Below are 11927 nucleotides of genomic sequence, written 5' to 3'. Positions count from 1 at the left end.
CACACACACACACACACACACACACACACACACACACACACACACTCATACACACACACACACACACATTCAACCGGCAAAGATAATCTGTTCCAAGAGGTAGTGGGATAATATGATTGTTCTGATGTTTACAATCTCTCCTCAAATGAGCATGTAATAGCAATAAGAGCAATAAGATTCAGATGGACTTTAGGTCCTCAGCCCTAATATGGTCTTTCTATTCAAGGGCTTGCAACTCTTTCTGGGTGTTCTTGATCTGGGGAAGCCCCAGGCAGGTGACTTACCACAGAGAACTACCTTGTTTCCACAAGAAGGATTGCTTGCATTCTTCTCTCAAGCCTTTCTTGGTGAAAAGTGCAAACACACCTCTTCCTTGTCATTCACAGGTCTCAGGGGTCTTCCCCTTTCTTTTTCTCCTACCCCAGCTTTAGAATGTCAGTTCATTTTGGGCACTAGTGAAATGCATATTAATTCTAAAAAAGCATGGCCTATATCTAATTGTAAGTAGATGAGTCCTCCATGTTGCTGTATTGTCTTTTGTCTCCTAGATTAGTTTTATTTTTCCAGAACGAGAAATTAAAAAGTGTTTGCTTTTAGGCTAGTGGATGGTACATATTAGGTCTAGGAACAGAAGCAGATTATATATTGAGATCATGTGAGTGTGCATGTGCACTTGGGAAATAGATAGGATCTTGGTACCAGGCATCATGCAGCACATTATATAATACTATGTCTGTCTGTCTGTCTGCCTCTGTGTGTGTGTGTGTGTGTGTGTGTGTGTGTGTGTGTGCATGAACACATTCATCTTACTCATCTTTGTGTTTCTCTCTGTGCTGATCACTATCTCATGAATCTTTTTGGCAAAGGAAGGTAAGTTTAATGATGGAGACATGTTGTGCATGCCTTGATAAAGGTTTCTTTATTTTTCTTTATTTTTTATTGGTGATTTTATTTATTTACATTTCAAATGTTAACTCCCTTCCCAGTTTTCACTTTACAAGCCCTTCCCTCCTGCTTCTATGAGGGTGCTCTCTCACTACCCACCCACTCCTTAGCATTCCCCAATACTGGGGCATCGAGCCTTCACAGGACCAAGGGCCTCTCCTCTCCCATTGATGCCCAACAAGGCCATTCTCTGCTATGTATGCAGCTGGAGCCATGGGTCCCTCCATGGGTACTCTTTGGTTGAAAGTTTCTTTTTAAAATTGAATATCATTGATTTGTCTTGTGACAGATTCATGCATGGAAATGATGCATCTTGGGCATATGCATCTTAACTGTTCCCTCCTACTTACCGCAGGTATGCCCAACTACTCCTTCCCAACTCCCCCAGGTACCTATTCCCAGTACTCTCTTATCCCCACTTCACACTGTCTCCTTAACCCCCTGATCTCAGTGGGTTCTGGCTGTTAGAATGTAGACCCATTGTGTTGGCTTGATCGTTTGCAGTGAGTTCACCAGTACAGTGTCCACATCATGTCCTAAAGACAGCATTTTACAACACTATTTCCTATCCTTTAACTCTATATATTCTCTCTGTCACTCTCCCAAGATCTTACTTGAGCCTTGAGAATGGCAGTACAGATATCCCTCTTCTTGTTTAGCATCCAGTAGAAATTTATCTTCAGCAATTTGACCAGTTGCAAGTCTCTACTTTGACCACTGCTCTCCACATAGAGAAGCAATCTCTGGCCGAGGATAAAGGCAACCATAGGTTATGGGTATAAATGTAAATACTTAGATGGCAATTTGACAGCATGTGGTTTAACAAAACAACAGTAGTAGGATCCTTCTTCTGTGACCCCCTGAGCCATAGGCTTTTGACAATGTTTACAGTAGCAGGCCTGAATTCATTACTATGGAATCCTCAAATCCAATCCAAATGTCATATGTTACTCCTATAACCTTCATGCCACTATTGTACCAGCAGACACATCTTAGCTAGTAGGTCTGTAGATTACAGAGTTGGCAGCAGGAATACCATTGATTTTTTTTCTCCCATAGTGGCCTGCATAGCATTACAGATATTAGCAAATTAATAGGAAGTTATGAGGTTAGTTCCAGACTTGCTTTTCTATGTTCTACAACAGAAGTGTATTGTATCTTCGGCAATATACTCTCCCCATCTAGTTCTGATTGGCAAACAAGAGCAGTGGCAATAGTTTATGTCCTTCAGAGGGAACTCTAGGATCTCTCTGACTGATAACTCATGGTAAAATATCCCAGACATGGTACTAAGTTTTTAATTTAGTAAGTTGTGTCTTCTAGAGTAATCATTATGCCCTTCCAAGTATATGTGCATGCAAGTGCAAACTCCTATTTTATAAATTATATTTTAATGAGTTTACAAAAAGTGGGTTTCTATTGAGGTTTTACATATTTGTTTAGTGTTTTTCAAACCAATATCCACCCCTCCTCTTCCTTTACCTTTTCCCCCATATCCACTTAAAGTTTTAACTCCTATAATCTTTCCTTTTATTTTCATATCATATGTTTATATGTGCTCTATTATGTTCTCTCTAAAAGGGGTTTCTTTCTCTCTTTCTTTCTTCCTTCCTTTCTTTCTTCCTTTCTTTCTTTCTTTCTTTCTTTCTTTCTTTCTTTCTTTCTTTCTTTCTTTCATCTTTTGGAAGAGGGGTGTTGAGACAGGGTTTCTCTGTGTAGGCCTGGCTGTCCTGGAACTCTGTAGACCAGGCTGCCCTTAAACTCACAAAGATCTGCCTGCCTCTCCACCCCTAGAGCTAGGATTAAAATTGTATTCCATCACCACCAAGCTAAAGACAGTTTCTTAAGGGGGTTCATTAAAGGATTGTTCCTTGGATCCTGGGGTATACAAATGAGACTGTAAGTAAAGAGCCAATGGTTGCTAATCTATATGACATGTTCGCTTTTGTTTCACATACTGAGGCTAAAAAATTCATGTAATCTGTCAGTGATCATTTGAGGATTTAAGTCTGAAGGAGAATTCAGGTTACAGTGTATTCTGGGTTGTGGTGGAGTCCAAAGGGATGCTTAGAAATGAGAAAGGACCTCCCTGTGTTACTTTGTCTACAAAGGGAGAGCTCACAGTCAAGAAAGGTTTTACAAGTCTAGCCTTCCCCTTACTCTGACTTCTAAGGATCATTATAATCTTGCTCTGGGGACAGTCTCACAGGGCTCATCACTCTCTCTTTGCTTAAATGGACTGCTTCAGGAGCAATAATGATGAAGTCTGAGCACATTGCCAAGTATACTGAGCGAAAAGCTTTCCCCTCACAGCCTGATGCTTTCAAAAATCATAGACCTGTCATATATAACAGTGGTTATTCCTGGAGTATGTGGCTTTGTGGTATGTGGTATGGGATAGATGTTTCAAATAATAACTATTCTGAGAATATACTCAAAGAATAGAAGCAGTTGAGACTCAGCCAAAGCAAAAGATATGTGCAAAAATCAGTTTATCTAGAAAACAATGATGCTCCAGACTTCTCATTTATAAAGCACTCCTAGACCTAATATGCATTGTACATCAGCCTAAAACAAACACATTCTAAGGTCCCTTGTCAGATGGATGAACTACCATAGGAAAAAGAGTAAAACACAGAAGACTCGTCTATACTCCTACAGAGGGACATGAGAACACTCTGCCATTCGGTGGTATTTCTGTCTAGTAGTCCCAGTCTGGAAATCTCCTCTCTAAAGAAATTTCAAAAGTAGTTTCTCTTGAAAAGTAATTAGGGAGCCAGATTTTTTTATCCTTTCCATTTATTTGTAGAAAGAGAGTGATTTTTAGCTTACTTATTTATTATTATTTTTCAAACGTTCTCATTCCGTTTCCCCTTTGTAAACATCCCATTCCATCTTCACTTTCCTTTGTCTCTAATAGGGTACTCTCCCACCCACCTACCCAATCCTGCCTCACTTCTTTAGCACCCTCCTTCGATGGTGCAACAGGCCTCCAGAAGAACAAGCATCTCTGCTCCTGTTGATGCCAGATAAGGCAATCCTCTCCTACATATGTAGTGGGAGCCATGGACTTACCCATGTATACTCTTCGCTTGGCTTGGTCCCTGAAGAGACCAGTCAGTTGATACTGTTTTTTTTTTTTCCTATAGGGTTGCAGTTCCCCTCAGCTCCTCAGTCCTTCCATAACTTCATTTCTTATATATACAGTATTTCTGAAATATTTCTTCCATTTGAGGTATTGATAAACTACTTTTCAACCTGAAAAAAAAAAAAACCTTAAATTCCTTAGATGTCAGTCTTCTAAAGGTAACTTAAACATCACATGCGGGGGTGAGTTAGTATATTACTGAAGGCAATGCACTGAAGTTGGGGCTCAACTTCAAGTTGATACCCAACAGAAATGACTATTCTGCTCCTAGCATTGCTTAGGTTCTATATTTTTGTCAGCTTCTGTTCCAGTTTCCTATCAGATTCTTTTGTTTTCGCTGAAAGCCAGCTTTTAAATTTTGTCATCCCAAATTACTTGGATACTTAACTGATTACTGAGAGGCAGTCAAATGGAAGTTGATAATCTGTGTCAAATTAAGAAGACAGTGATCAGAACTAGGGTCACACTCAGAATAAGGATGCTCCAAAGATCCAAAGAGCCGAGTTACCTATTCTAGAGCTAAGGGTTTGGATCAATCATTTTCAAATGACTGAAGAAATGCTTTGTTCAAAAACAAAACAAAACACAGTAAATTGAGTCATAAAGGTAGAATTTAGGTGTCCTTGTGAAACAAGAGAGAACTGATTTGGGAAAAACTGAAGAGAGAACTTCAAAGGCATAGGGAGGTTGAGAGAAAATGCTGTTTGGCATAGAATGGATGAGGTGAGTACCAACAGACATGCTCCCACCTGCAGAATACAGACTGCTTGGCCACTTGGTGGAGGTGTTGGAGAAGGTATTGTGTATCACCATAGGGTTGAGCTCTGTGACCTGACAGTGCCTTTGAACTCTGAAATATTATAAGCCTACAAATTTAAATCTAGCCTATTCTGGCTGAGGAGCTTTGCAGGGTAAGGTGGAACGTTCAGTAAAAGAAAAACAAAATCCAAAGAAATGGTTTTGAATCCCAAAGACTAGAATCACTGAATGTTATAGCTAACACAGAAATTGCCAGAGGTCTCCTCAATTGCCCCTCACTCTAAAAATGCTCATGCACAGGCCTTGAGAGTATAAATGACCTAAGCAAACTGACATCATGTTGGAGTTCAGATTTCAAATGAGAGTTGAGATAAATATACATATGTTCCACAGAACTCTTCCAGGAAACTCTATTTTAAGAAAGCTGTAATAATCCACTCTTCCAATATTTTGTTTACATATAAAGCACACTTGGCTCTTTTTGTTCAATTTGTCAATGATCCATGATAATCAAAGGGTTGAAAAGCTCATTAGAAATTGTCTTTATGTCCAATGACACCTTTACATTTCTGAGAAACGTTTGGGAGCTTCTTCAAGCTTGGTTTTTCTTCTGCTGTAACAAGACAGTCTAAGAAAAAGAAACTTGGGGGAGTGGGTGAAAATATTTATTTGATTTATACTTCCAAGGTATAGTCCATAATTGAGTAAAGTCAGGGTAGAAACTGAAGCCATAGAGTCGTACTACTTACAGGTTAAGTCTCTGGCTTCCTTACCTGCCTAAGGATAGTGCCACTCAGTGTACTGGGTTCTCCCATACTGATTATTAACCAAGACAATCTGACACAGATAAAACTATAGACTCACTCATCTGATGTAAGGAAATTTTTCAGTTTCACTGTTTCAAAGTGAATTTAAGTGCTATTAATAAAAATAATAAAGAATAAACTAACCAGGACAGAAGTGGATCAGTAAATTAGCAAGATTTTTAGAATGGCTCCAGACAATCATTCCTAAATTTGCCTGGAAAGACAATTTGTAGGTTACTTAGGGGGGATTGAAATGAGCTTGAAGAATCTGATGACAGGTAACAGTCATCCTCTCTTGGCAGACAGCCAACCTAAAAGCCTTTGAATAACTTCCCATACTCACAATGGGGTAGAGGATGGAGGCTGTACCAGCAATTTCACATTGTGAGAGCTTTGAGAAAAGTTCCTACCACAAGCACTCGTGTGGATTTGTAAAACAGCCAAAAACAATCAGAATAAACGTGATGGAATAATCCTGGAAATATCTTTAAAGTACCAACTTTGAAATAAATTGAGAAAATTACATAGAGTCCTAAAAGTCTCCACACTAGAGGGAAATGGTCAGCCTGTTCTGGGTCCCCTAGTTCTAATGTGAGTTCATATCTATAGGCACTGAACTCCTGAATCCAATGCTACTTATACTAACTTACTCAGTGAAAGCATCTAGTTCATTAATAATCAGCATATGTAGAAGCCCGTCACATGGAAATGACCAAGGCTTATGTTTCTCATCAGGAGGAAGGACAGAGACAATCCCAGGTAAAACATAAGTGTATCTCTTTGAACTCTCTGATCAGAAGGAAATAACACATTTTCAAATTTATCTTTAAGGTTCTAATATAGATTTGATTGATATCTTCTATAATTCATCCAGGTTTTTCCCACGATATACCATACACTCCACAATTTAAAGCTGAACTGTGATTCTGGGACATTCCGTCACTATAGGCACCTAGAAACTGGTTGTTTCTTCTCCTGCTAAGACACCCGTTGACAATGGTATAGATGTGTGAATGTGGAGTATACAAGTCAACGTATAATTTTAGAACTGTATCTTTCACATTAGTAAGACAATTTACTTCGTTTAGCCAGGATCCAATTTGTTTAACTGGAGAGAAAGTGTCTTGCTTTGGTGAGCAATGCTGCCCCAGAATACATGGGTTACTAAATGACAGTCTCAGCACCAGGTATTCAAAAACAAGGCAGGCTAATGTCATTGCCTAGCATAACTAGATTGCAAAACCTTTGGTTGAATACACCATATATTTCAGATGCAGTACCTAGAGAAATAAACCTTGAATGACCATGAAACTGTTTTCCTACTGGTCAGCTTACATAGTGCCAGAAGATGCTGTGCAGGCTGCTGAGGACAGAGGGGGAGGGAAAAAGAGGAAGAAGAAGAAGAGAGTGAGCATACATATAAGATGCCTATAGCAGTGTTTGCTATATGTAAGTATTTAATGCAAGTTGACATTTTCAACAGATTATTTCTTTTTGTTTCTTTCTAAAAATTTGAGAAATCACTTGAATAAGTCTAAGTGAAAGAGACCTGTGGCAGTTGAAAGCTCTGGGGATTCAGTCAAGGTTTTTCGCTCTGGGAAGATTTACCAATTAACTATAGACTGGCACCAGAGTTACATGTATTCCTGCTTAGACCTGCTCCCCTGTAAAATATCATGGAATATAATTACATGGTTTAATTGAATATAACACCAGTTAACTTAGTGAGTAATTTTTGCAATATGTGTAATGTTTTCTGTCACTCCCTATTCTTTTCAATGGAGCTGACTTTAGCCCACAGCTTTCTACCACTACAAGCTTCAGAAATGGGTTTTCCCCAGTCTCTGTGTTTGTGCTTAATTGCATCTTTATTTCTTTGAGAAAGAAAGAGAAATGGAGAAAGGAAAGGGGATGGGAGGAATCACAGCACACCTTAACATTACTATTGCTTATAACTTTTGCTTTTAAGTTTGGGTAATTAAACTCAATACAGGTTATATGAATATATACTCTAGAGCAGAAAGAAACAATCAATGAGGAGAGAAAAGAAGAATAAAAAGAAAATTCTTAAAGACCTCTAGATTCAGCAAGTTGCCCTAAGTCTTTAGGTTCTTAATGCTGAGAAGGCCGTGGCAACAGGTCCCGCCTCCAAAACACATCAGCATCTTTCATCTCTGTCAATTTCCTGCACACCCACACTGCTTTCACATAAATGGGGATTTGAAATTTTTAAGTATCACTTGAGAAGAAAACCTCCTAAATAATAATAACGAAATGATCAAGAATAAATGTCCAACTTGAATTAGTATTCAAGCTTACATCTAATTTCCTTGTTACAGACATGTTCGCTTACTGAGATTTAAAGACATGCAAGATGGTCTTTATGTCTTCTTCATATTCAGTGGTCAGTGAAAGAAAGTCAAACAAACTAGAACAGAACAAGTTCTTAACTTTTAGTGGGAAATTTCATCCTTTCCTTAATTTTGAGAGGTATTGAACATCTTAAATTCAAATTTGTACAAAGGAATCCATACTAAAACTTAACATTGAAAGAGTGTATCTTTTATCTTGGAAATTAAACAGCAAACTTCCTCCATAGCCAAACTATATAATCGACAGACAAGTTCTTTTTTGATCTATTCAATGTGAGTGGTAGATCCTTGTCATTTTACAATTTGTAAAAAGTGTTACAGTTTGTAAAGAGCTTCTTAGGACAGGGAGACAGGAGTGGGTGGGTGAGGGAACACCCTCATAGAAGCAGGGCAGGGGGATGGGATAGGGGGCTTCAGGGGGCCAGAGATAACATTCAAAATGTAAATAAAGAAAACATCCAATAAAAAAGAAAAAGAAAAAAGAAGTTTCTTGTCTGAGAAGGGCTAAGAGATAGGCTGGCTATGACACATCATAGGTACTAGGGAAGAGAGATGAAATAAAGCTTTTGGAACATGAGTGGAGGAGCAATTACACAAAGGTCATTGCCAATATTAGAAATGAGCAAACCAAAACTAAAGTAATTAGTTCTAGTCCACATTAAAACTACAGAGAGACGGCTATGGTCAAGATCAAGATGGAAGAAACACAGAGTGTTGTGACATCCATACGAGTCAAGGAAAGTACAAGAAGGAATTCAAGACGATTTGATCTTGAAAATGTGATATATAATACAACTTGGGAAAATGAAAGTCTTTTTTTTTTTTTTTTGAAAATTCTCCTTTGGCCAAGAATCATGACTACAAAACCTCCCATGAGAGTGGGGCTTGGTGAGTTGCCTGGACAGCAGGGCTGCTGGCAAAAGTTTTTTGTAAACCTCTCCTTGGGCCTGGCTCTGGATAAGTTTGGCAAACAAAAATCACTGTAATAGTAGACCCCAGCCCTCGAGGAATCTATTTTTAGGTGTTATTTTTCAACTATAAATTTTAATCCATTACATTTTATATTCTATTGTCTGCAAATAAAACTTCCCTAGGGCTTATGTATACATACACATACATGTATATGTATATCTATTTATACATATATGTCAATAAATACCAACACCAATATTATTATCTATATTCCCTACTTGTTTTACCCTGGTTATATTCCACCACTGAAGGAAGTCAAAGTAGGAACTCAAGGAAAAAAATCTGGTAGAAGGTTGCTTTCTGTCTTGTTGTCTAACTCACTTATTAACAGGCTAATATTTAGCTAGATTTCTTACATGTCCCAGGACTACGTGAGTAGAGATACTGCCGTCCACAGTGACTGAGTCCTTATAAACCAATTAATAAGCAAGATAATTATATATAAACATGCTCACAGACCAATTAGCCTAGAAAATGCATAAATGGAAGCTTTTCTCTCAGATGACTCTAGATTATGTCAAGTTAACAAAATTTTATATTTTATTTATATTTTATACTTATTTATGTATTATATAGTTATTTATACTTTATAAAGGAAACCAAGGGTCCAGGGTATTTAACCTTGTTGATCTTTCTGTGGAGTCCCTATCCGCTTAAGGTCCCTCAATTCTCCCCCCAACTCTTCCACAAACTCCCTGAGTTCTATCTATTGTGGATCTTCTCATCTGTTTCAATAAGCTGCTGGAAGGAGCCTCTCAGAGAACAGTTATGTTAGACTACCATCAGAGAGCATAACGGAGTATCATTAAGAATGTCAGGGATTGGTTCTTGTCCATTGAATAGGTCTCGAGTTGGGTTCTTTCCAGTTTCTGGCTATTACAAATGAAGCTGTTATGAACATAGTTGAGCAAGTGTCCTTGTTAGAGCAATCAGACAACTAAAGGAGATCAAGACAATATAAATTGGAAAGGAAGAAGTCAAATATTGCTAGTCACAAAGTATATGATAAATGACCCTGAAGCCTTTACCACAGATCTCTTATGGCTGAGAAACACAATAAGCAAAGTGACTGGATATAAAATTAAGTTAAAAAAATCAGGTGCCCTCCTTTATACAAACTATAAATGTGCTCAGAAAGAAATTAGGGAAACAACACACTTCAGAATAGCCACAAATAATGTAAAATATCTTTGTGTAACTCTAACCAAGCAAGTAAAAGGCCTGTATGCCAAGAATGTCAAGTCTCTGAAGAAAGATACTGATGAAAATACCAGAAGATGGAAGGATCTTCAATGCTAATGGACTGGTGGGATTAACATAGTAAAAATGGTCTTTTTACTAAAAGCAATCTACAGATTCAATGCAGTTCTCATCAAAATTCCAACATATTTTTTTTACAGACTTTGAAGGAGCAATTCTCAACTTTATATGAAAAAAAAATCCCAGGATAACTAAAATGATGTACAATCAAAGAACTGGAGGTATTACCATCCTTGAATTCAAGCTGTAATACAGAGCAATAGTAATAAGAACTGCATGGTATTTTTATAGAAAGAGACAGGTTGATTAATGTAATCAACTGGAGATTCCTACAGATACTTGATCTTTGACAAAGAAGGCAAAAGTGTAAAGTAGGAAAAAGAAAGCATCTTGCACAAATGTTGCTGGTCTAACTGGATGTCTGCATATAGAAGAATGCAAATAGATCCAAAAAGATCATTGGGAAACTCTATGTTTTAAATACTTTGCTCCAAAAGCTTTTAACTTTTTAAATAAGACTGAAGAATTTACAAACTATGTAGTATCATGTTTGTTGTCTGACAATAGCATATAGGTTTATTCTCTCTATCCCAGTGTCAAGGAGAAGAAATTACATTACTTTATTTTCAATTTTACAAAGATATGTATTTACATGTTTGAATATAAAAATGTGGGTACATGTGCATTTGCTTGAAATCAAGCTACAAATTCCAAAGACAAAACAAGGAGACAAAGAGCTGCCTGTGAATCTGTGAACGTGAGAAAAATTTAGACTGAATAGAGGAAATAATAAAACTGGAAGAAAGTGAGAAGTACCTATAGAGAGGAGAGCTATAAATAAACACACTAATGTATTTCAGGAACCCTGGACATCTTAAAACTAACAGTACCTTGTGGCATCCAATATTGAAATGAGTAGTGGGTCTCCAAGTTTGAGAACTTGTTAGGAGTGTGCAGTGTATATGGAGCAGAGGATGGCCTTGTCAGGCATCAATAGGAGAAGAGGTCCTTGGTCCTATGAAGGCTTGATAGATGTCCCAGTATAGGGGAATGGAGGGTGGGAAATAGGGTGGGTGGGTGGAGGAACACCCTCATAGAAGCAGGAGGAGGGGGTGAAATAGGGAGTTTTTGGGAAGGGGGAACCAAGAAAGGGGATTATATTTAAAATGCAAATAAAGAAAATATCCAATTTTTAAAAAAAAGGAAAAAGGAAAGAAAGAAAGGAAAAGAAAGGCTACATATGAGGGATGAGGAAAATCCTAATGCATGAAATAGTTTTGAAATGAATTGTGAAGGAATATATAAATTTAAGTGATTTTCTAGTTATAATTGTTTGTTTTTCATTTTTAATGATGGGTAAGTGCAGAAAATATATTTGGTAGTGAGAATGTAAAATCTAAATTGGAGTTCCACCACTTCAGAATGGCTATTCTAACTGTATGAAAGCTCATGGAGAAATATAGACTAGTTAATTTCAGTGTGTTATTTTTCTTATTTGTGTGTCTTTTAATAATAAAGTTTGTAAAGTACACTATAATAAATTGCAAGAGCCATTTGGAAGGCCTCTAGGGCTTCCGTGGCCAATAGCACAAAAGGAAGTACCCTATCCCCAGCACTGGCTTTTTGTTTACTAAGCCACAGTTTCTTTTCTTTTCTTTTTTTTTT

This window comes from Mus caroli, chromosome 15 (genome assembly GCF_900094665.2).
Source record: "Mus caroli chromosome 15, CAROLI_EIJ_v1.1, whole genome shotgun sequence".
Lineage (NCBI taxonomy): Eukaryota > Metazoa > Chordata > Mammalia > Rodentia > Muridae > Mus > Mus caroli.
This window is presented reverse-complemented; position numbering follows the sequence as displayed.